Genomic DNA, 25007 nt, shown 5'->3' with positions numbered 1-25007 from the left:
GTAGGGATCCTATGATTCCAGTCACTGCCAGAGGGTCAAGTGTGAACATGTCCCCTACTGGTCCCACACTGTTTTCCTGGTATCGTCCAAGGATCCTTCCTTGGATTTCACAGTTTCTCCTCTATATACTGCATATTGGCAGCCTCTTTTGTTAAAAGTAAACACAAAGACATAATAGTGCTACCAGGTCAGAGAGCTGCACTCTCATTAGAGTTACACAACTGTGGTAGTTTAATCTACGTGCCGACATGCCTCAAGTGAGCAGAGCGATTGAGATGGAGAGTTCTTCATGGTAACTTCAAACAGTGTGGGAATTAAATCCACACTATTGGTGTCATTCTGTATTTGCAAACTAGCTGTCCAGCCAACTGAGCTGACCAGTAAACTGCATCAGAATTCCCATTTGACCAGAGCTCTCCAGTTTGATGTAAGTGAGATCAAGGTTTCATAACCATGGTTGTATTTATGCAGCTGAAAGAAGCATAGGTCAGGTGGTTGCTTCATAGATTTGTTATCCAAAAGTCAAAATTGGTGTCAGTGAAGAAAGATATGATTTGATGGGAAAATGGTCAATATCTGTGCTGTAACATTACATGATTCTTGCTGCTCCAAGTTATGTAGGGGTGATTTAGCAAAATAAAATCTATTGCAGAGATAAACAGGAGAATTGAAAAAAGAAACACTGCAAGACTATTGCAAACAAATGACTCCAAAAATCTACAACACATGACCCAAATGTTCATTCCAAGATTGATCCTACTGGCCCTCTCCAGCATTGACTATGCTTGTGGTTTTGGAGTCATTGAGAGGACATCTAATTTATATGGGGCTGGCAGGCAATAGCCACACTTCTGGGTCATCTTTAATAAAGGAGATTGTAGGAACTGCCGATGATGGAGTCTGAGATAACAAGGTGTGGAGCTGGATGAACACCGCAGGCCATGCAGCATTAGAGAAACAGGAAAGCTGATGTTTCGGGTCTGGACCCTTCTTCAGAACTGGGAGAACTTTAAGATAACTGCCTGCTGCATGTTTTTATTTAATATGGGATGAGGCAGCAAAAAAAAACTAAAAGTTACTCTGAAACAAATCAGAAAATGCTAGAAATTCACAGCAAGTGAATATAGCCCGTTCTATTGCACTGTAGGGAATTGATTCATATTCTTGCCCACTAATCTTGCTGCCACCTTCACAGATTTTTGAATTCACACTCCCAGGTTTTTCCGTTATCCTCAAATAGTGTAATTTTATTATATTTCCTTCGCTGATGTTAGTCCCATCATTTCATACTTCCATATAATAATTTGCTATAGCTGAGATTTTCCTATCAAGGCCAGAAGAATGGCAGGTGGATGAACTAAAAGAGGAAACAGATAAGAAAGAGTCAGATTCTCTCCATTGAGATAAAGACCACCATTTGACTTCTGCATCTTCATGAGGCAGGTCAAGTGTGTACCAGCAGGTGTTGAGGCCTGACTGCATTTCATTCATAGCATAACTCATTAGAACTAACTTCATTTCCCAATTAACTTCTATCAAATCAAAAATCTCAATGCCTCAGAAAATGGATATCAAAAAGCACACATATACCAGGCACACTGCATTTCTTTCCCTGCCTCCGTGTAAGTACTTGCCATTTTGTCCTTTTGGTAATGTGACATTAAATTAGGCTTTCACTCACTTATACTGTTACTTCTCTTAGTACAGTCAACACATCCAAGTGGATCAAGGTGCACCGACTAATTGGGCCATCTCCAAGCCCAAATAACAATGGCAAACAGGGTGGCATCTTATGATCTGAGAGCAGGCTTTAGCATGCATGTTAAGCACCTTTCCTTTTGATGGAAAGGTGGGCTTTTTGTTCTTTTTAGGCAGTAGGATGACTTTCTTGCACTCTGGATTTGTAAGTTCTTGGGTGGCTAAGGAGTTCAATGTTGCATCCACATGTCCTGTCACAGATAAGGCAAATTGTATTTTAGTAAACAGATAACCAGGTGTAGAGCTGGATGAACACAGCAGGCTAGGCAACATCAGAGAAGCAGGAAAGCTGACATTTCGGGTCTGGACCCTTCTTCAGAAAAAAAGTTATATTTTAGTAGGTGGGTTTTCACACTTATGTTCCATTACACTTATCCTCCACCTGTGCCTGTGAAAGATGTGTGAGATGCCTAGCACCTTCACAGATCCTCCTTCTCCAAGTCGGAGGTGCAGGGCAAGAGATTTCTATCAACCAATGGAGATAATTCTGCTGCCAACCTGAAAACCTCTTGTCATGACAAAACTTAAAGTAGAAAGTTGTTTTGGGAGGCTTGTGCCAAAACATGCATATGATGTGGCCTGTCCAGCTCAGCAACCAATGCCTCAATACTGGGGAGGTAGGATTGAGAGAGGACATTGATACTGGAGTGCTTAACATGCCAATGGATTTGGGGGAAGCCTTGCTGTTGACATTTTTTTGCAAGTTTCAGATGTCTGCTGCATATCAGCAATCTCTCCAATGTATTCAGTAGGTTATACAGCACTAGTGCCTGTAGACCATGAGGGTGCTGTCAAGTTTATCTCTGCTGCTCAAGTAGCTAAAGGCTGTACTGACACACTGAAGCCAATATTCAATTTCATTTTCAATGTGTGTGCTTGATGAAAGAGGCCCCCAAGATGTGAGAATTGAGCCACACTGTCTAGTGGTTCACCATGAATTTTAATTGTCACAGGACATAGTGACATAGTTCTTCTTGGGACTCAATAGTGATTCATCCTCCAGCACTGTAAACTAATTCAAGTGTTTAGACATAGCCAAGTGGAAGAATAGTGGTGGCAACATCCTTCTACCGACAAATATCACAGCATTCAGGAAGTTAGAGCTACACGGACATACTTCTTTTACTGCCCTGTTTGTAAATGCTACGATTCACATGTACAATTGCAAAGGCTGTGCATTCTGAGCAAGTCAGCTCCAGGTCTCATGAATGTAACAAATACCCAACTTCCACAATATCATTCAGCAAGGAATGATGAGAGTTACCTCTCAGGTATGCTTTCAATAACTTATATACAAAGAACAGACAAAGGTTACATGGAGGGCCTTAATGTTCTGAACAACGTGAGGAAACAAGGTTTTCCTATCCTTCTTTTCTTTCTTTACAACTGTTCTCTTTCCATGGTGTGTTTTTTTAAACTCTGCTCCATTGTGTTTTATTGATTTCTATCACTTTTTGTTGGATTAGGTCGGACTAATTGAGGCTATTGTTGCTCTTTGAGTTTTGTTCTGACGAAGGGCCATTGGACTTGAAGCGTTAATTCTGTTTTTCTCTCCACTGATGCTGCCAGATGTGCTGTGCTTCTCCAGCACTCTCAGTATTTATTTCAAGTTTCCAGCTTTTGCAGTTCTTTGTTTTGTATTAATGCATACTTCATGTTGTAGTCAGGCTATATATTCAGCACTGGTACCTTTGATTTACTTGATACTTATTCTCCATAATCATTGCTGTTGTTAATTTCATAATTGCTTGGATTCACTCTTACTCTTCTGGTAGTTCATTAATTTTGGTGGTTTGAACTGTTCTACTATACAGCTGGATCACTGGGGGCTCATGTAAAGAGGCCTGGCTTTACGTCCCATGTGCTGCAGCGGTGTTCCATAACATCTTGAACAAGTTGATTAAAGATATCTACAGTTGGACCATTAGAAGGCTCTACTGGCTTCTCATTAGCCACACCAGACTGTATACATACTTGATGCCCTGATTCTACCAATATTCCTGTTCGATTTTCTCATGTGCAGAGCCAACATATTCCTACATTGAATTTCGTCTTCTAACATTTTGCCCATTCATTTCATCCTTGTTCCTCTGTAACTTTACACTTCTATTGGGCAGCTTAAATCAGTCAGAGACATATCTAACAATGACTTACTCCCTTCCCAGTCTTCAACTGTTCTAAGAAAAATATACACCTTATTGAGGACTTACGAATGAGTCTCAGATTGTAACAGCACCCGTCTGCTACACTGTCACGATGAGTACTGTAGGACCATAGAGGAGAGTAACATCAGATTGTCAATCCACCTTGATACCTAGCGACACAAATCCATATGAGTTAACATCAGGACTGTTGTGTCGATTTATGAAAATACATACAGAAGTAAGTTCATTGCGGTTGTGCTTTTTGTTTGGTATATACTATTACTCAGTGAAAGAAAAATAAACAAAAGGGCTTTTTTGACTTTGCACTAGTGGTAAATAGTCTTGCCTGCTTTGGTTTCATACTTGATTTTCTGGTGTGCACTGAGCATTACTGCTGACTGAATATACTGGAAATTCTGAAGTAAGCGACTTGAATTTCTGATCATTACAGTTTACATTGTGTGCTGGAATTTCCAGCATGTGCTTTTAGTGGGTGAGATTCCCACCAGCAGAGCGAAGTTGGTAAGTTACCTCTATAAAGAAAACAACGAAAAACATGTATCTGCAGAAAGCATGTGCAAATTAGACAAAAATGTTTCATTCCAAGCGTCTGACATTATAGACGTGTGGAAAGATTTTTGTACCAATTGACAGTGTAACTTTCAATCAGGTTTGTGCACTTGTACAATGCAGATGTATATAAGTAATTACATGTGGAATTTCTTGTTAAACATTGAAGAATTAGCTAAAGTGAACCATACAAATCTCTTTCCACTTAAATTAAGGGAGAGAAAACTAGACTCATTCCTTTATGCATTCAAATTCAACCAATACTGCAATATTGTAGCATATCAGTGCATTTTGGATACAAAGTTAGGAAAATCTTCATTTATATTGACTGTTGCAACATTAAAAAGACTACCTCAAGTTGTGATCCCCTTTTTTGTAAGTTGACAGAAAAGGTTCTAGTGGTTTCAAGGTATAAAACCTTGTTCTCCTCCATGAAATAGATTTATTTGTCACTAAAAGTTCCAAGTGTAACATATAATAAAGAGATTGACAATGAGAAAATAGACTTATTGGAGGGATGTTCTAAATGGCAGTTCCCCAATTTTAAGTTATTCTGGAGCGGCATTCAAATCATAACTAAGCAATTACATTGTGTCAATCATGGCTTGGTAGTATTTTCACCTTTAAATGTCATATTACTAAAACCTGTGCAGAAAAATCAGAACTGACAATCCATTACAGCACTAGGGCATGGGCGTTATTGTTGTCAGAGGTTCTGTCTTTTAGATGAGATCATAAACTAATGCTCTGGATCCACTCTCAGATGGATGTAAAAGATCATGGCACTCTTTCAAAGAAGAGCAAGGAAATTATCCCTGATGCCCTTTATCCCTTAACATCTCAAGAAAACACATAATTTGGTCAGTACTATGTTGCTGCTTGTGTGAGATTGCTGAGTGCTAATTAGTTGGTATACCTTTTACATCACAATGCAAATGCTTCAAAGGTACCTAAATGACCGTAAAGTACGTTGAGATGTCAATTGGTCATGAAAGGTACTATGTAAATGCAAATCTTTTCATTTATATAGCAACATCAAGCCAGCTTTGCAGAAACATAACGTTGGTAAACTTGATATTTACATGGTGGTCTTCAACAGCAAAGTATCATCATCTAATGCACATCTCATTGGGTCAATTTGCTTTTTGGGCTTCTGGAGACGGTTATAGAAGTTTCCAGAATACAATACCAGAAGTACACATATTGTATGTATTATTATGGTAATTGCCCCTCTCCAATGCTATCTTTAGGAGGAACACACTGGTTATATATTGGATCAGTTACTAAGCATTTGGTTTTCTCTGAAAAATAATGTTCACCTTATTCATTTAAATAGGACTTATGTTCTGACATTACAGGTTAGTGCCTTAATGAGCCAGATTTTCCTGCAGACAGAGAATTTCATGATATGCATTATTAATTAGATTTGTCATGCACCCCTAGCTGAAAAAATGTTTTTCACACAAAGTTGCTGAATTTGTCAATAAGCCTGACAACAGCAATGTACACTGTGTTGTTAAACAACAATGTGGTTTAATTGTTAGTAAATGGAAAAAGCACCATCTGTAACTTGATCACTGACCTTTTTAACATTATAGAAAGAGAACACTTTTGTGTTGAAATTGTTGGAATGGAACTTATAGTTGTTATTGCAACTGTTAGGATTTAGATATTGATACTTTGCACGTGATCCATACTTTTGAAATTATTTGAGTGTCAGTTTTCTTTGTGGAATTTATTTCAAACATAATGTCAGAGATTGAACAACGTACTTTTGGTAGAACCCAAAACAGTTGTTTGGTAGACTGAGAACTGACTGAGATAGTTGGGTTGTGGACAGACAATGATCGAAAGAGAAAAGACATGCACGTAAACAAGCAGAAATGAGTTAAACTGCACCAACGCTCACTGAACCCTGGAATAAAGGCCCAGCCCAGTTTAATTTGGCTGCAATAATCAGGATGTGAGCAATTGTGATTATTCAAGGCCCCTTCATCTCATTGCGTGGATAGCTTGAAGATGAAAGCACTGTGCCAATGGGAAAGTGACATGATTGCAAATGGTATAAGAAAAGTATAAGAATTGGATGTGGAGGAGATTTTGTACTGCAGTTGGATGGGGAAATAGCCTGGATGATGTCAACAGGTGTTATAGGCAGGATGGGTTGAATATCCAAACTTGACATTCTCTGAAGAAACCAAGCAACTGGAGTGACCGTGTACATTCTCAGATATTTGCATCAGTATTTTTGCATTGATATTGATTTACGCACCAAGGGATTTAGGTTAATAGAAGTATTGATTGCATCACATGCAAATGTACATTGAATCGTTGATATCCAGAGTGTACCTTGGAACCACAAGGGTTAAGTAGTGGAACCTGGGTCGGGGATGGCTTACAGTACTGATAACAATGCACCAACAATGTCTCATGGGCCAAAGAAGGACAATGGACGAGTAAGGTCAATAAATGTTGCCCCGGAGAGGTTTTCTGTCAGTTCCATGAATTTGATAAAAGGATACTCATGTTTCTAATAATTAGTCCTAATGACCTGCAACACATTGGTTTATATCTACCACAAAAAATTCTGGACCTATTATGAATTGCACCACATATTGTCAGGATACAAACCGAAACAGCAATTTCCCAACAGAAAGGAAGCCAAAGGATTCAAAAACCGAAATTACTGAAAAATCTCAGCAAGTCTTACAGCATCTATGGTGCAATACAGAGCTCTGAAGATGGGTTACTGGACCCAAAACATTTTCTGATTTCTCTCCATAGATGCTGCCAAACCTGATGAGTTTTTCCAGCAGTTTGTATTTTTGTTTTTGTTTTTAAATCAAAGGATTCCCTCGTTACTCAAAACAGCTAAGCAAAGATCCATGGCTAGAACACTCAAATAACACCATAAAAGTCAGGAAGCAGATGAAAAGAATTACTCTAATTAAACTTACAATAACACTTTTAAAAATTTAATTGACACTCAGTCTCCTTTTATCTATTTCAAAATGCATCTAAGGAGAATTATCATGAGTACAAACAACACATTAGTGGGTACAATCTTGTGCCCTACTCTGTGGCAGCTTTTTTGGCAGGAAGGTCATTTAATTAGATGGGAGAGTGGCGTGTGGGGACCCTGTCACCTTGCTGCCTTCAAGCTTGTTAAACCTGTGCTGAGAACTCCCAGGGATGATTACCTTGTTCTACTGCCAACTGGGGACCTTAACTAGCCAATTAATGTCCACTTAAACACCTTGGCCCACACGTGCTAGTATTAATCAGTGGTAGGCAGGGAACTCATCATAAGGGCAGAATGACAAACAAGTCCTGTCATGTTTGTTTGCAAGCTACCAGGGGAAATGCCTCATTCAAAGGCACTCAGTACTGATCAAGAGATTGAGAGACCTGGCATTGGGAATATAGGGAAGTGGGAGGCATTGGAAGGTGTTGGAAAACCAACCACCTGCCCTTTGCTGCTGATTCCCTCCTATCCCTTTCCACCCTCTGACCCTGACCTCAGGATTCCCTTTCTTCTAACACTAGGCCCTGTCTTGATCCAAAGCTCAGCTTGCCGTTGTACTGGGAGAACCTACAACTGCACTGGCAGTGCAGTTGACTGCAAAAGAGCTTCAAGCTTCTAGGTGGCTGACAGCTGTCATCAGGTGGGACTTCTGCCTGGCCCCTCAATCCTGAAGAAGGCATGTCACTGGCTAATTCATGAGGTTTGAGAAAAGGGTTTTTTAAAATTTGGAACTCAAGATATGCTTGAAATAGCTCAGTGTGCACAAGTGAAGATAGTATAGTTCATCTCAAACAATGGTTTAAGATCAGACTAATGTACATTTAATACGTGCAGTAAAATACAGAAATCATTCTGCATCTTTACACTTTATTTGAGCAATCTTAAAGAAAGCTTATCCTGTGTCATCCTATCATGAGAAAAAAATCTTCACTATGTTTATTCCATGCTGACAGTTATTTTCTGTATCTAGCTGCTAGATTTATCCACAACATGGAAAACTACACACAGCATTTTCTAATTCAAAATGCGGTCATCCAGAAATCTTGAAGTCACTGCAGAAGAAATCTTTGCAAGCCGAACTAGCTGTATAACACACATTTATTTAGCAGCAGACAGCATGTACAGCTGCACAAACCACTTAAACTAGCAACATCTCAATATTATTTATATTTTAGCAGAAGGTAGTATCACAAAACAGGAATGCCATCAGAACATGTTTGGCCAAATCATTATTAAGGGAGTGGACAAAAATAAAGCCAGAGGCCTCCGTCCCATAGGCTCAGGGTTAGAAACACCCTGATTTTATTACAGATAACAAAGTGTGAAGCTGGATGAACACAGCAGGTCAAGCAGCATCTCAGGAGCACAAAAGCTGATGTTTTGGGCCTAGACCCTTCATCAGAGAAGGGGCTAGGCCGGAAATGTCAGCTTTTGTGCTCCTGAGATGCTGCTTGGCCTGCTGTGTTCATCCAACTTCACATTTTGTTATCTTGGATTCTCCAGCATCTGCAGTTCCCATTATCTCTGACTTAATTACACCTACTTCTTTTCTCCGTTACTTTGACACAAGCATCCAACTAACTTCAATCATATCATATAGTATATTGCAATAGAATGATAGCTAGAAGCTGCTTCTTTGAGGCAGCATGGTGATACATATGTGTCTTTACAATTTTTATAGATGTCAGCAATTGTCAATACTATCAGTGTCCCGAAGGAAGTCATCAGTTGATAGCACTATGTAAGACTTTGTCACCTTGATAAACACCAACATTTAATTAGAGATACCTCTGACAATGCAAATAGTGAGTTTCAGGAGACGGCATCGAAGGAATCATGGGGTGGATTGTCTGGATTATTGCAACATCATTTGCAAATTCATAAACACTGGCTACACACAACACACGTCCATAACTGTTGGCATTTGACATCTGCCAACCACAAGATACTTACACGAGACTTCAGCACTTCAATGCTGCAACTCCGGCTGCACTGGCAACCGTCATCATAATGCTGCAGCAAGGACAGTTTCACTAAAGACACATATCTTGTTCATGGGCTGGACCAGACTGCATCCTCGAACTCTTTTCTTAGGCTCATCATTCTGAGCCTACCTGGACGCTCACAGCAATCCTGCTTTGCATTGCCCTGCTTTGTCTTTTTCTGATTTGTTCCTTCAGCCAGAGATACCAACTCAAATAACTGATATCTTGCTGTGCCATATGGTGCATACAAAAAGTCAGGAAGTTTGTTGTAGTTGTCAGCAGGACTGACAAGAGGTATAGCCTTTGCTCAGGGGGTCCTGGCACAGTAAGTCATGGGCTCTCTTAGATACCAGATCAGGCCCTGGTCAGGGCTGTTGGAGTCTGAATTCTCACATTATAAGGCATGAGGAGCCAAATGATGGCACTGAACCAATCATTTTGACTCTTTCTGCCCTATTGTGGGCTGTGTGTTCCTAGAATATGAGATTGTGAGAGAGAGATGGAGGAGGTATTATGGGAGAAGAAAGTGGGTGGCATAATTATTACTGTTGGTGCCCCTGGGCAGATGTCCTGAGGAAGTGAATATGCAGCATAGAGAGCATGGTAGAGCATTGGCCTTAGTACAAAGTAGGTATAGTAGCAGACGTTGAGATGAGGTGTCAGAGAGAAGATGGTGGCACTTATATTGGCAAAGTGGAGAAGGACTCCACCTCTTCTGACTGTAGTAGACAATCTTCCAGATGACCGAGTCTGCTTTAACTTGGCTAGCACCCTTAGACCAGGCTAGCAACTTTAATCTACTGCTGTAGCCTACACTGCTGATTCTTTGTGGGAAGAAATCCTGTGTTAGCACCATCCTGTCCAGCAGGGCTTCCAAAAAGTAAGATGCCAATATTTCCCTGTCTGCTATGTCTGGGGAAAATGTCAGGAACCATGAAGAGCACCACTGGACCAATAGTGCTTGTGTGGGTGCACCAGCATGGTGTGGGCACCGGGGATGCCAGTCTTAGAAAAATGGTATCTGCTGAGTGGCAAGTTTATCCAGGACGAGCACATAGAAAGGTGGGGCAGAAATTGGGCATGACAGACACCATAGGTGCAGGATAGGTAATTAAGAAAACTTAAAATTTGAAATAAATCGTGAGGCAGGTTTGGTAAGATATAGTGAGGGAACCCATTTGGCCTCTCAGTGACAGACCCTCCAAAAAACTCAATGCATTTTAGATTTAGCCAAAAAAACTTAAGATTCAGCCCTTTGTTTTGGACTTAAGGTGCAAAAGTCAGATCACCAGTTCTGTCTGCCTGCCAGTGAGATCTTGTTAGTTTCCCATTCTTGAGACAAAATTAGTTTAGAGAGCTAGACAAATATGAGCTAAATTACAAAGTTTAATGCCAAAAATTTCACCAACAAAAACACAACACAAATAAATGGGGAACAACGCAAGGCCAAAATTGATTTAAATATCTTGCTTTAAATATGTGTGTGCAACGTATATATGAATGATATCCTTCAAAATACAGTTTCCATAAAGCTTATTGAATTAGTGCCAGACCATAGTGAGGTCTGCATGACCCTGAAGTATTCTCTGGCATATTTGTTGAAACATATGGACTGCTTAGTTACAGTCCACATATACAATCTATGAACTAGGGTCTTTTTTTTTCCATCGAAAGAAGGAAGGAGAAAGCATTGAATTAAAAAAAATGTTTTTAGTTTCTCAGATTTACAGTGTTTGGTTTGCTGATGAATTAACACTTTGCCAAATATAATTAATGCAAGTGCAATAGTACAGCTGTTACGACTCTATGAATGGAAACATACTAATAGGCACACACTGAACCAGGGAGTTCTTCCAAGCCACACTAAGAAAGGAAGAAATGAGAAATGCAATGCATCTTCATAATGGTTTCAATGATTTATTTGTGGTGTAAGATATTTTGGTGGTTTGTAAACTGTATTCAATTTTTTTCTAAGATCAGTAACAGATTTATTTTCAAATTTTAAAGAGTAAACTCAAGTTTATCTTTATATTTTTAATGATATTTCACAAGCACAAATTACGTCTGGGAATTGAGTCACTCAAAATGCTAATACAACCCAGATAAATAGAGTAAAAAGTTTTCCCTGTGTCAGAAATCTTTAAACTGCAACATTCATAATCCATAGACTAAAATGTAAAACTTGGTAATCTCAAATAAAAAAAATTCCAAAGGTGATTTGTTTAAGGAGCCGAAAACCTTTCAATGAGCACAGAACCTGTCTTGAAGTTGGGTTTGGCATATGTTGTTGAGACAAAGAAAAAAGTGAAAATTAAGCTTGAGTAGTGGTGCAATACAGATGGTGTCAGATGAACTGCCGGTTATCGCAGTGTCGAATATTCAATTCAATTGACTGTAAGGGAATTGAATAGCAGGCGCTGTATATAACAGTCTGCATATCTGATAACACATGTTCAGTGCCACCACTTGAAGCAAATGTCCACTCTAGACGTTTACTTTCTAACTCCTTTGGTCTGCCTAACCCTGCAGAACATGCTAATTACATATCGGGCTGAATTTCTTAAAAGTTCTTCTGGTCAAAAGTGTAATTTTATAAACTTTACACCATTGTCACAAGTTAAATTGTTTTGTTCCACTTCATTCACATCTCTGACTTGATGAAAACAAAAATTCAAATAACAGTAAAATAAGGATAAAATACTTTTTAAACATTCTAATGGATATCTGTTCTTACAAGTTTGCATCTAGTATGTGGATACATTTCAGAAGTTATTTATCATGTCCAGAATTTTGCAACTGTGTGTAGAGTTGAGGAACTACAGAGGTAAAAAAAGAACATAGTTGGAATTATGTACAGGCCTCCAAACACTAGTCAGGAGTTGAGCGCAAGATACACCAGGTGATTGAAAAGGTGTTTAAGAAAAGCAAAGTTACAGTGATCATGGGGCATTTCAATATGCAGGTGGACTGGAAAAATCAGGTTAGTAGCGGATTGCAAGAAAAGGAATTTGTGGAATGTCTATGAGATGGCTTTTTGGAGCAGCTTGTGGTGGAGCCCACTAGGGAACAGGCAATACTGGATTCAGTGTTGTGCAATGAGGCAGACTTGATAAGGGAACTTAAGGCGAGGGAACCCTTAAAAGGCAGTGATTGAGAGGGAGAAGATAGAATCAGAGGTAATTGTATTACAGCGGAATAAAGGCAACTACAGAGGCATGAGGGAGGAGCTGGCCAGAATTGACTGTGAGAGGAGCCTAGCAGGAAAGACGATGGAACAGCAATAGCAGAATTTTCTAGGAGTAATTCAGGAGGCACAGCAAAAAATCATCCCTAGGAAAAAGAAGCATGGCACAGGGATGATGAGGCAATCATGGCTGATCAGGGAAGTCAGGGATAGCATAAAAGCAAAACAGAAAGCAGATAAAGTGGTGAAGGGCAGTGGGAAACCAGAGGATTGGAGAGCTTACAAAGACTAACAGGGGGCAACAAAGAAAGAAATAAGGAGGGAGAAGATGAAATATGAGGGTAAGCTAGCCAGTAATATCAAGGAGGACTATAAAAATTTCTTTAGACATATACGGGGCAAAAGACAGGCGAAAGTAGACATTGATTAGCTGGAAAATGATGCTGAAGAGATAGTAGTGAGGAACAAGGAAATTAATAATTACTTTGCATCAGTCTTCACAGTGGAAGACACAAGTAATATTCCAAAAATTCGAGAGTCGGGGGCAGAGCTGAGCATGGTCGCCATCGCCAAGGAGGAGGTGCTAGAAAAACTGAATGGTCTCAAGGTGGATAAATAACGAGGACCAGATGGACTATACCCCAGAATTTTAAGGAATTAGCTGAAGAGATAGTGGAGATAGTGGTGATCTTTCAGGAATTGCTACAGTAAGGGAGGATCCTGGAGGACTGGAAAATCTCTAATGTGACACCACTGTTTAAAAGGGCAATAAGGCAAAAGACTGAAAATTACAGGCTGATTAGCCTAACCTCATTCATGGGTAAGATTTTGGAGTCCATTGTGAAGGATGAGATTTCTGAATACTTGGAAGGGCATGGTAAAATAGGGCAAAGTCAGCATGGCTTAATCGAGGGGAAAATGTGTCTGACAGTTCTGCTAGAATTCTTTGAGGAAATAATGAGCAGGTTAGACCAGGCAGAGCCAATGGATGTTATCTACCTGGACTTCAAGAAAGCCTTTGACAAGGTGCCACACAGGAGGTTGCTGAGTAAAATGAGGGCCCATGGTGTTAGAGGCAAGGTGCTACCATGGAAAGAAGGTTGGCAGTCTGGCAAAAAGCAGAGAGTGGGGTTAAAAGGGTCTTTCTCAGGATGGCAGCTGGTGACAAGTGGTGTTCCACAAGGGCCAGCTTTGGGACCACAGGTTTATACATTAATGATCTAGATGAAGGAGCTGATGGCATTCTGGCTAAGTCTGCAGACTATACAAAGATAGGTGGAGGGACAGGTAGCAATTGAGGAGATGGGAAGGCTGCAGAAGGATTGGGACAGGTTAGGAGAGTGGTCAAAGAAGTAGCAAATGGAGTACAACATGGCCAAGTGTGAGGTCATGCACTTTGGTAAGAATACAGGTATGGACTATTTTCTAAATGGTGTGAAAATTCAGAAGTGTGAAGTGTAAAGAGACTTGGGAGTTCTAGTTCAGGATTCTCTCAAGGTAAACTTGCAGGCTGAATCAATAGTTAGGAAGGCAAATGCAACTTTGGCATTTATTTTGAGAGGACTTAAATATAAAAGCAGGGATGTTCTACTGAGGCTTTATAAGGTTCTAGTCAGGCCACATTTGGAGTATGATGTGCAGTTTTGAGCCCCATATTTAAGTAAAGATGTACTGGCCCTGAAGCAGGTTCAGAGGAAGTTCACGAGAATGGTCGCAGGAATAAAAAGCTTAACATATATATAACATTTGAGGACTCTGGATCTTTATTCAATGGAGTTTAGAAGGATGAGAGGGGATCTAGTTGAAATTTACAGAATACTGAATAGCCTGGACAGAGCGGATGTTGGAAAATGTTTCCACTGGTAGGAGAGGCAAGTACCTGAGGGCAACGCCTTAGAGTAAAGGGAAGACTTTTTAGAACGGAGATAAGGAGAAACATCTTCAGCCAGAGAGTAGAGAATCAATGAAATTCACTGCCCCAGAAGGCTGTGGAGGCCAGGTCATTGAGTATATTTAAGACGGAGATAGATAGGTTCTTGATTGTCAAGGGGATCAAGGGTTATGGGGATAATGTGGGAGAATAGGGTTCAGAAACGTATCATGAATGGTGGAGCAGACTCGGTGAGCCGAATGGCCTAAATTCTGTTCCTATGTCTTAATTACAGATTAAAATAGGTTAGCTAAAAATTGCAAAATGTAATTATCAGCCCTTATTTAAGAGTTAATTTTCCAACTTTGAACTTCTGGCATCCAAGTAGTGCAGTTTAGGAGAAGTATGGTTTTATGACCATTAATTTAAATGGCTGGAAGCAGATGTTTGAATTTCCACTGTCCCTTTCTTTTGTATGAAGATCCTCAAAGAAGGAGCAAAATCAGAAAATGATCCCTTTGCATATCAAATTCTGAAACTTAACAAGTCATATTTTGAATACAGGGTTCAACACATTGAACTTGTTTTTATCAGATTAAAGCAGATTACATGAAGAAATAATCTGGGTTTTTAAAGTGGCATAAGTGATGTTGTGAAATGACAGAAACTTCAATTGGCCCATCATGCTTGCATAGATAATAGCTCCACATCAGAGTTATTGTGAGGTAGAGATATAAAACAAGAGGCAACAAATTAGTCACCTGTTGTTCAAACTGGCCATTTGGCATTGGCGGATGCTAATTAATCTGTTATCGTCTGTAGCAGTGTATGAACATACAAATTATAAGCACTAATATGCCAATTGGCCCTGGCATGCTCCAGCATTGATAAGATCATGACTTATCTGACTGTGGCTTCAACTCCACTTTCCTGTTTACCCCATACAGCCTTTGGCTGTCTCATCAATCAAAAATCCACCTACGTAAACAATAACCAAAGTTGAATTTTACCTCCATCGACTTGTAAATCAGTACAAGTCAGACACCAAACATGATAACAACAACAAGTTTCTGTTATTAACCAGCTCCATGCAAACACAATGCCTTTAAGCAGTAGGCATCCCATGATGTGAACATAATTACCTCCTAAATGTCTATGTAGAGACAGGTAACCTTCATCAATCTGAGTCTTTAAATTGTTAAGAAGATCAGATAATCTTTATAGATCACTACTCACTTATTGATTTCTAATGATATGGCAAGTTTTATGTGAACAAGGCTCTCTGAATCAGATACTTCTTACAGAACAACAAATACTAACTTGCTTACTATGCTGTCTAATTGTCTTACTTGTTATTACAGGACTGGGTCAGCTGTCTGGTGTCAAAATTTAGCAACGAACAGAACTCAATAGGCAGGAATCACACATTCCATGGTTTCAACTGAAGCTAAACAGCATAGTCAGCTCAACTGTAAACTGACACAATAAATTCTAAAGCATTCAGAAAATGAACAACTTTAACCATTTGATTATTCCATGCTACAGTACAATCCTGAAAACAATTATAAGTTTAAAAAAAGCAAAAACCTCAACCATATGAAATTAAATCAAATTCCTACTTTATTAACAGATGTTTACACAACCAAAGTATATACATACTTTAAACTCATTCATTTTTAAATATTGTGATTTAGCCAAATTTAACAGCTGATTTCAGTAATACATTCTGTATATTAACAGGTTACAATTCTAGAAGTTGTAAATTCCTCTTTTGTTTGTAATACTCATCCTCTAAAATCCATTCAAATGTTGAAAAGTTCTATTGAATCTTTCCTCCGCCTTTGTTGTTACCAAGAATTTTTTTTAAGTTTGTCAAGAATATTCTCTCTTGAGCATCTTATCATCTGTGAAATGCCATTACAATTCCCATGCCTGTTATATACCTTCTCTAAGGGTTGTGCACTGCAATTGTGTCCACAACCTACTACAACTCAATTATGAATGAGCAACATGTGCTGGCCTACTGAGTGATGCCTATAATCCATGACCGAATTTCAGAAAAGAGACTAACTCAGAATCATCCCACTCATCACTGTTAAGGGTAACAGTGTAAGGGGAAATGGGAGGAGAAACGATTCAAAAAAGGAAAGAATCAAAAGGTGTATAACTATAAGCCAATGAGTCTAACAAATATTGTGGTAAAAATGAAGGAGTCCATTGTGAAGGAGCTAATAGCGGATTATTTAGAAAATCATAATCTAATCAAACAGAATCAGCATTCTTCATGGAAGGGAAATAATGTCTGAATAACTTATTAAAGTTCTTGAAGGAAGTTTCAATCAGGGTGGATTGAGTGGAATCAGTAGATGTGTTGTATTTGGACTTTCAGAAGCCATTTGACTAGGTACCCCAAAAAAGGATAAGTTATAAGAACCCATGGTGTTGGAGGTAGTGTAATGGCATGGATAGAGCATTGGCTAAAGGATAAAAAACAGCAAGGAGGGGGTAAGGAATTATTTTTCAACCTGTAACTAGCAGGGTTCCACCGGGACAAGTGCTAGATCCACAACTGTTTACAATGTACATTATTGACTTGGAAGAAGGAAGCAAATGTAGTGTAGCCAAATACAAAAATAAGGCAAGTTGCAGGAAGGATACAAACAAATTACGGAGAAAAATTAAGAGGTTAAGTAACTGGGCAAAAAATTGGCAAAAGGAGTATCATGTTAGAAAATGTAAAGTTGTTCATTTTGGAAGAGAAACAAACTTAAATATGTTCTTCAATGTATACTTCTTATCTATATTCACACAGGAAAAAGACATTGTAGCCAGAGATTTCAATTGGGATGGTGAGATTCTAGAACATGCTAAGATTAATAAGCAGGAATTATTAGGCATTTTAACAGGCATACAGGTGCATTGATTCCCAGGGCCTGGTCAGATGTATCCCAGCCTGCTATGAGAGGAAGGGAGGAGATTGCTGGGGCCTTGATGGAAATATTTAACACTTTGCTGACCACAGGTGAGGAGCAAGTGATTTAGACGAGATATTAGGAAGTCTGTTTTTCATCTAGAGGTTGGTGAAATTATAGAAAATATCGTCTATGAGGTTGGTGGAGGCAGATACTCTTGTAACATTTTAAGAAGCATCTGGATGAGTACTTAAAATGTCAGGGCATAGACGGCTATGGATTAAATGCAGACAAATGGGATTAGTGTAATTTGTTGTTTATTGGTTAGCAGAGACATGATGGAGCAAACTGCCTGTTTCTACGCTGTGTATGGCTGTATAACTCCAGAACAGTGCTTTTATATGAGAAAAACTGCAGAAAACAGCAAAACAAAGGGACTTGGGGGAATATGCACACAAAACACAGAAAACTAGCAGACAGGTGCAGCAGCTAATCAGGAAGGCTAATGGAAAGTTGACACTTATTTCAAAGGGGTTGGAGTATAAGCGTAGGGAAGTTTTGCTGCAACTGTACTAGGTGTTGGTTAGACCACATCTAGAGCAGTTTTGTGTCCCCTTATTTAAGAAAAAATATTATTTCATTGGAGACAGTTCAGAGAAGGTTCACTAAAAGGTTTCTGGTGGAGGAAATGTCTTATCAAACAAAGGTTGAACAGGTTGTGAGTCTAGTCACTGGAATTTAGAAGAATGAGTGCTGATCTCATTAAACATATAGGATTCTTAAGGGGCTCGACAGGGTAAATGCTGAGACAATGTTTCTCTTCATGGGAGAGTCTAGAGGGCACAGTCTCAGAATAAAAGGGTGGCAATTTAACACTGAGATGAGGAGGAATTTCTTCTCTTAGAAGGTTGTGAACCTTTGGAACTCCTTACCACAAAAAAGCTGTGGGGATAGAGTCCCTGCACACATGAAAGGCTGAGATAAATTCTTGATCCATGTGTGAATCAAGGATTTTGGGAAAAGGGCAGGAATTGGAAGTTAGGAATATTGCAACAGCCATGATTCTATTCAATAGCGACTCAATGATTCTATTTATTTTCATCTTATAATATGTGGGGGTGGGAAACTAATAATCACAAAAATCACATGTGCTAGTTCCATCCATCATGGCTAAATACCTGGTAGTGATGGGAGGAGATTCAAATGGCCAGTCCAGGTGAGTGGGCAGCAGTGATGGTGATTCAGGAATGGCACTCAATTTTACAGCCCATCTACCTGTCACCTCAGTTATGGGAAATTAAATTCCACCCACAGTATTTATGCCCCGCCAAAAATATCCACCTGCACCCTGGCTAAATATCTATAAAGGTGGAACATTACCTCTATATTTTCATATCCTTAAATAGCATCTTTGGATTCCGTTTTATTCAATAAATTTATTAATTTGCACTCCTACATTATTAAATTGTATTTATTTTAAAAATCTCTTTGTTAACTTTCCACCTTCTCTATTGACAAAAAAAATCTTAAAACTTTAACAAAAATGTCAGCTGCAATAATTCTTCGCCAGTGTCCCTCAAGACAGAACACCATCTGAAACTGTATTCTGTTGGTTTTACATATTTCATCAGTCTCTCAAGATGTCTCTTCTGTTTATAAACTCAAATTTAAGGATTAACTAAAAATGTGTGGATGAGGGCGGGCAGCTGAGAGGTATTATGGTGTGTGGGCTGAAGCATACATCCATCCAGTGCACCATAGCATGGGGTCAAGATTTTAACTTCCAGATCTCAACTGCTTGCCCAATACTGAACCCTATCTTACAAGGGAGTATCTCTCAGGGATACAATAGTGCTTCACAAAATCTTTGATAGTACATCTGAGTCTTTGTCGACCTTAGTTAGCTTGGAAGTAAAATGACGTGTATCTTCAGGTGTGCTGTCAAAACGTAGCTTCAGTATTTAGGCCAACCTCATTCATTACCATATTGCATCATGGTGGGTGAGAGTGGAGTAGGAACAGGACAAGAACAAAAAAGGATTCCACCTGCACCACTTCCACTGGGAAACCTATTTTAAAATTAACCCATTATACTTTCAGTTTTAACAATGGGCCAATTGCCAAAGGTACAAACAGTCCATCTCAGTACATAGCTTACTGACTCAATTGACAGGCGTAAAAGCATACAAACAACTTAGACAGTTTAAATACGTCCTTTGTTTGACTTAAATAATATCAGAAGTAGATTTGTTTCTTTTGTTCCCTGATTTTATACTCAATAAAACCAATTTCACAAAAATACACTCCCAATGACGTTCAGTCCATCCAGGTGGAAACTTATGGTGATCTGAGTGATATGGGCTATGGTGAGGTTGTGGCAGAATTAGGTAAGATGTGTGGTAAGACCCATCTCAACGTTAAGATCATCTCATTCCATCTTTGACACTTCTCATGAGCAGTGTGGCGAGATTCATGCTAGGCAGTGTAAGATACCAACTGAGTCATTGTTAACGGGCCAAGTCACCTCATTAGTATGAAGTCTCCCACCTTATCAAACTTGCCAACAACCTTGATGCTGGGAAAACCTCCATGTTGGAACGTGGGCACAATATTCACATGCACTTCCCCAAAACCCAACCCTGTTCCTATCATCCATGGGCATTGTCATCTGACATGTGTCAGTTTCTACGACCCTCATTGCACAGCTCCCGTTCCACTTAGACTTCTGCAATTCAATACTGAACTTGCACTGTATAATGACTATCACGGCAATGCTGCAGCAAGGACGTTGCACACAATGGGACATGCACTCAGCTCGTGGAATGGATGAGATTGCATCTTTAGGCTTTTCACTTGCTGATTCTGAGCCTGCCTGGATGCCCACAGCATCACTACCTTGCATGTTTGTGTTTTGCCCCTCTGCCAGAGATACCAGGCTATGTTGCCGTGCCATTTAGTGCAGACACAAGGCTGGGAAGCTTGTTATAATTGTCAGTAGGCCACAGTCAACTCAAGGCAGATTGCCTTCGCTCAAGGATCCAAGCACAATAAGTCAAGGCTAGTCCAGGCCCTGCTCAGGGCACATCAGTCAAGATCTCCTCCACACAAGTAGCTAAATGATGGTCAGCTTATCACCCATGTTGACTCTTTCTATCCCGGTGTGGATTGTTTTCCTGCTGGAATGAAGCAGGCGCATGTTTTATGGGAGATAAAAGTGAGTGGCATAGCTATTGCTGTTGGTGCAGGTGCGAAGGAGTGGTGAGCAACTGAGTAGGCATCACAGAAGGTATGCAGGATTAGCGGCGTTTGGAGTTGATGTGGGTGATGCCAAGTAGGCTGATGTTGCCTATAGTTAAGTGATAAAATATGAGCCTTGATGGGAGATGGGTCCCATTGTACAGATAGGAGTGAGTATGAGTTTTCAAGGACAGGGCAACAGCACTTACACTGACAGAGTGGAAAATGTCATTGACCTTCTTCTTACAGAGCTGGGCATTCCTCCAGTCAACTCAGACTGTTTCAACTTGGATGGAAATTTTGGTCCAGGCTGACATGGTCTGGTGTCGTGGCCTCCACTGCTGGTCTTTGGGCATAAGGAAGTCCCATATCAGCACCATCACGTCCAGCAAGTTCTCTAGGACCCAGCCCAAAAGTGGGTGTCGATTTTCTCTTGACTGCTATGTCCATGGAAAATGTCAGCAAACAAGCAGGACAGCTCCGGACTATCTGTGCTTGTATGGAGTAGGTGCAAAGGATTATGGTGAATTCCGGGATATCCATGAATTTTCTGTTGTTTCAGGAATGGCACATGATAGAATGGGGTGTAAATTACGACATGACAGACACTGTAAGGGAAGGCTGATAATTAATGAGGCAAGCGTGTTAAAGATATGACAAGAGAACCTGCTAGGCCTCGTGGCAAAAAACCCTCCAAAAAACTGGATGGATTAGATTCCCTACAGTGTGGAAACAGGCCCTTTGGGCCAACAAGTCCACACCACCCCTTGAAGCATCCCACCCAGACCCATCCCCTGATAACCCACACATCCCTGAACACTATGGGCAATTTAGCATGGTCAATCCACCTAATTTGCACATCTTTGGACTGTAGGAGGAAACCGGAGCACCCGGAGAAAACCCATGCAGACACGGGGAGAATGTGCAAACTCCACACAGACAGTCGCCCAAGGTGGGAATTGAACCCGGGTCCCTGGCACTGTGAGGCTGCAGTGCTAACCACTGAGCCACCGTGCCGCCTCCCTCTTGTGGTTTCTGGTTCATGCTATTGTCATTTGCACCCATTGTCATTTCTAGCACCTGCTGTGGTTTACAATTATACCTGAGACTTCTTGCTTCTGCCCTGGTTCTTGTGGCTCCTTCTGTTACTCACCTTTAGGCTATCATGCTTGTTGCCACGCTACTCTTCTAGCTAATGTTTCTCTACTTTAGGCCTGTAATGATTTACCTAAAAGAAAGTAAGATTTAGTTCTTCCTTTAAGGAGTACATTCAGCAGACAATTTGATAACTATGATCTAAAAATCTCTGGTGCATAACCCAGAATCATGTTTGCTGTTTCAATGATTTTGCTTTCAGCGACAATCTTGGCATTAAAAATGTGTAAACACATGCTGTTAAACGGTACTAATGGGATAACAATACTTCTCACGTAGTGTGCCTGGAAATAATAACTGAAAATTTCCTGAGTTTTCAAGGTCAGATCAGCTATATCATCAGAATGTACACCTTGAGCACATTGATTTTAAGGTTCCTGGGAATCTTCAAAAGGAATTTATTGGTGCTCAGGGATGTGAAGGGCAATTCTACCAGTTTTTGGAAAGAATGAAAATAGATGTATATTATTTGACAGTCTTTCAAAAGATTGAATGAGAAACCCATGTGGCAGGCTTAAAATTATGGAAGGCAAATCCAAAGTAAAGGAGCAAAAAAATGGGAAACAGAAAAATGGCACCGCACTTGACCCATAAGGGAATGATATTCTGGTTCTGATAATGCTGCTTGAATTGGGCTTTTGGTCCTCAAGATTGCATCCTCTCTACAAGATTGGAGTAGATCAAGTCTGACAAGAAATAAAGGCTCAACCATACACAGTACCTTCATATCTAGAAACACATGTAAGATAAGGAACCTAGCAAGGAATGATTCAAGCTGGGTGTGTGTATATGGAATGAACTGCCACAGGAAATGGTACAGTTACAACATTTAAAACACATTTGAATAGGTATATGGATAGGGAAGGTTCAGAGGGATATTGGCCAAACACAGGCAAAGAAGACTAGTTTAGTTTGGGAAACCAACTAGGTTGGCATAGGCAAGTCGGACCAAAGGGCCTCTTTACCTACTATATGATTTTATAACCCCTGGCTCACCAAAGCTTATTCACTATCCATTCAGCTCAAATCAGATGTGTAATGGAATACTCTCCATGTTCCTGGATGAGTGCAACTCCAACAAAGCTCAATGAGCTTGACACCATCTAGGACAAAGCAGCTCGTTTGGTGGCACCACATTCACTTCCTCGACCACCAACATTCAGTAGCAGCAGTGTTCACGATCTACAAGATGCACTGCAGAAATTTTCCAAGGCTCCTGACACAGCACCTTCCAAACTCACAGCTACTACCACCATCTAGAAGGATAAGAACAGCAGATAAATGGCACAGCCACCATATGCAGGTACCTGTCCAAGTCACTCACCATCCTGATTTGTAAGTATATTGCTGTTCCATCAGTGTAACTGGTTCAAAATCCTAGAAGGCTCACATTAACAGTATTCTAGGTTATGGGCCCTGACAACGTTCTGGCAATAGTACAGAAGATCTGTGCTCCAGTACTTGTAACACCTCTCGCCAAGCTGTTCCAGTATCGTGACAAGACAGGCAATGTGCAAAATTACACAGTATATTCTCTACACAAAAGACAAGACAAATCCAATATGACCAATTAACAATCATCTGTAAAGTGATGTGAGTTATTATGAAGAGTGCTATCAACAGCACCTGCTCAGCAATAACTTGCCCACTGACACCCAACTGAATATTCTCCTGACATATTTCTCAAATATGTTCCATGCTGTGGTTTCTACATCTGTTGTGGTTTCTGGTTCATGCTATTGTCATTTGCACCCATTGTCATTTCTAGCACCTGCTGTGGTTTACAATTATACCTGAGACTTCTTGCTTCTGCCCTGGTTCTTGTGGTTCCTTCTGTTACTCACCTTTAGGCTATCATGCTTGTTGCCACGCTACTCTTCTAGCTAATGTTCCTCTACTTTAGGCCTGTAACATAACAGTGGCAGCAAGGGTGCCAGAAATCAATGTTACAGTCAGAAACCACAGAACATCAGAAAATGTGATGTTGATGTTAAGATGGGAATGTCTCACTGATTCTGGTAATCATTAGCTTTCATCTTGCAACTCAGCTATATTTTGGCATTAAAGCCTGGCAGTCTTATCAATAGTAACACAGACCCAAACTATTTATTTGGAAAAATACATTTAAATCCTAATATGGTAGCTATGAAATTTAAATTTATTTAACTGCATAAAATCTGAAATCTGGAAATAAAAGCTAGCAATAATAAAAATCCATTTTGCTTATCTTCAGGAAGGAAATTTGCCACGCCACCTGGTCCAGCAAACATGTTATTCCAGACTCATAGCAACTTGGTAAACTCTTCACTGCCGCCAAAATGGTTAAATAAATTATGAAAAAAATCTAATAAGAATAAAACCATTAGTACTTTGTGATACAGTTTTCCTAAACGTGACAAAAACATATCGAGACAAGTTGACATATCTCATTAAAATCTCAAAATTGGAAGAGTTATCCCACAGACTGGTCAAGCAAGGGCATCACACAGTTATACTCATTGAACAATACTTTTTTTTCATCAATGTACCAGATTTCTGTATCCAGTCCCTTTTTCATTGGCAGGAGAAAACCACAAGAGCTTTGGAAAGTGGGGAGGGAGTGGTGATGGAAGTCCTCAAATTTGATCCATGCAGTCTCATGGCACTAGGTCAGGCATGGGCAAATAAATTTGCTGCTGATTATTATCTGTCACTTTCCCTCAGCTGAGAACTAGTATAATGCCATGTTCAACACCACATGGAAGCATGGAGGTAGCAGGGACTCCAAATAGACTCTCATTAATTAAATCTCACTACTGCCAGTTAAGTGTCTGATTAGCACTTCATTTGATAAGGATGGCTGAAATGAAGTGAAAAAAAATTCACATCAGCTTTCCAATACCGACAAGATGCCCAATACCTCCAATAAATATTGTTTGGAGTGTTTCAATTGTAAGGAAGAGAGAAAAAAAACTAAAAGATTTCAACATAAATTAATCACCTCTATATAAAATTTGGTAAAGAACTTAGTTCTGAATTGTAAAGACCATATCTTTTTACTTTTCTGTATTTTTGAATCCGGACAGAAATGGGAAAAGGAATATTTAAAACACCAAGTGTGGTGGGAAGGATTGTTGTACTCTTTAAATACAAGTTACCCAACACTCAATATAAATGCTGTTTACACT

At 39.8% G+C, this 25007-nt stretch overlaps 1 protein-coding gene across 3 annotated transcripts in view; it reads right to left on the bottom strand.

The window, feature by feature from the left end:
• cfap299 (cilia and flagella associated protein 299) overlaps positions 1–25007 on the bottom strand; it is a 536770-nt gene that overhangs the window by 131253 nt on the left and 380510 nt on the right. The gene's annotated exons all lie outside the window — the stretch shown is intronic.

The sequence above is a fragment of the Stegostoma tigrinum genome, chromosome 1, assembly GCF_030684315.1.
Source record: "Stegostoma tigrinum isolate sSteTig4 chromosome 1, sSteTig4.hap1, whole genome shotgun sequence".
In the NCBI taxonomy this organism is placed as follows: domain Eukaryota; kingdom Metazoa; phylum Chordata; class Chondrichthyes; order Orectolobiformes; family Stegostomatidae; genus Stegostoma; species Stegostoma tigrinum.
The sequence above is the reverse complement of the archived record's forward strand: the minus strand, read 5'-3'. Positions and strand labels throughout refer to the sequence as shown.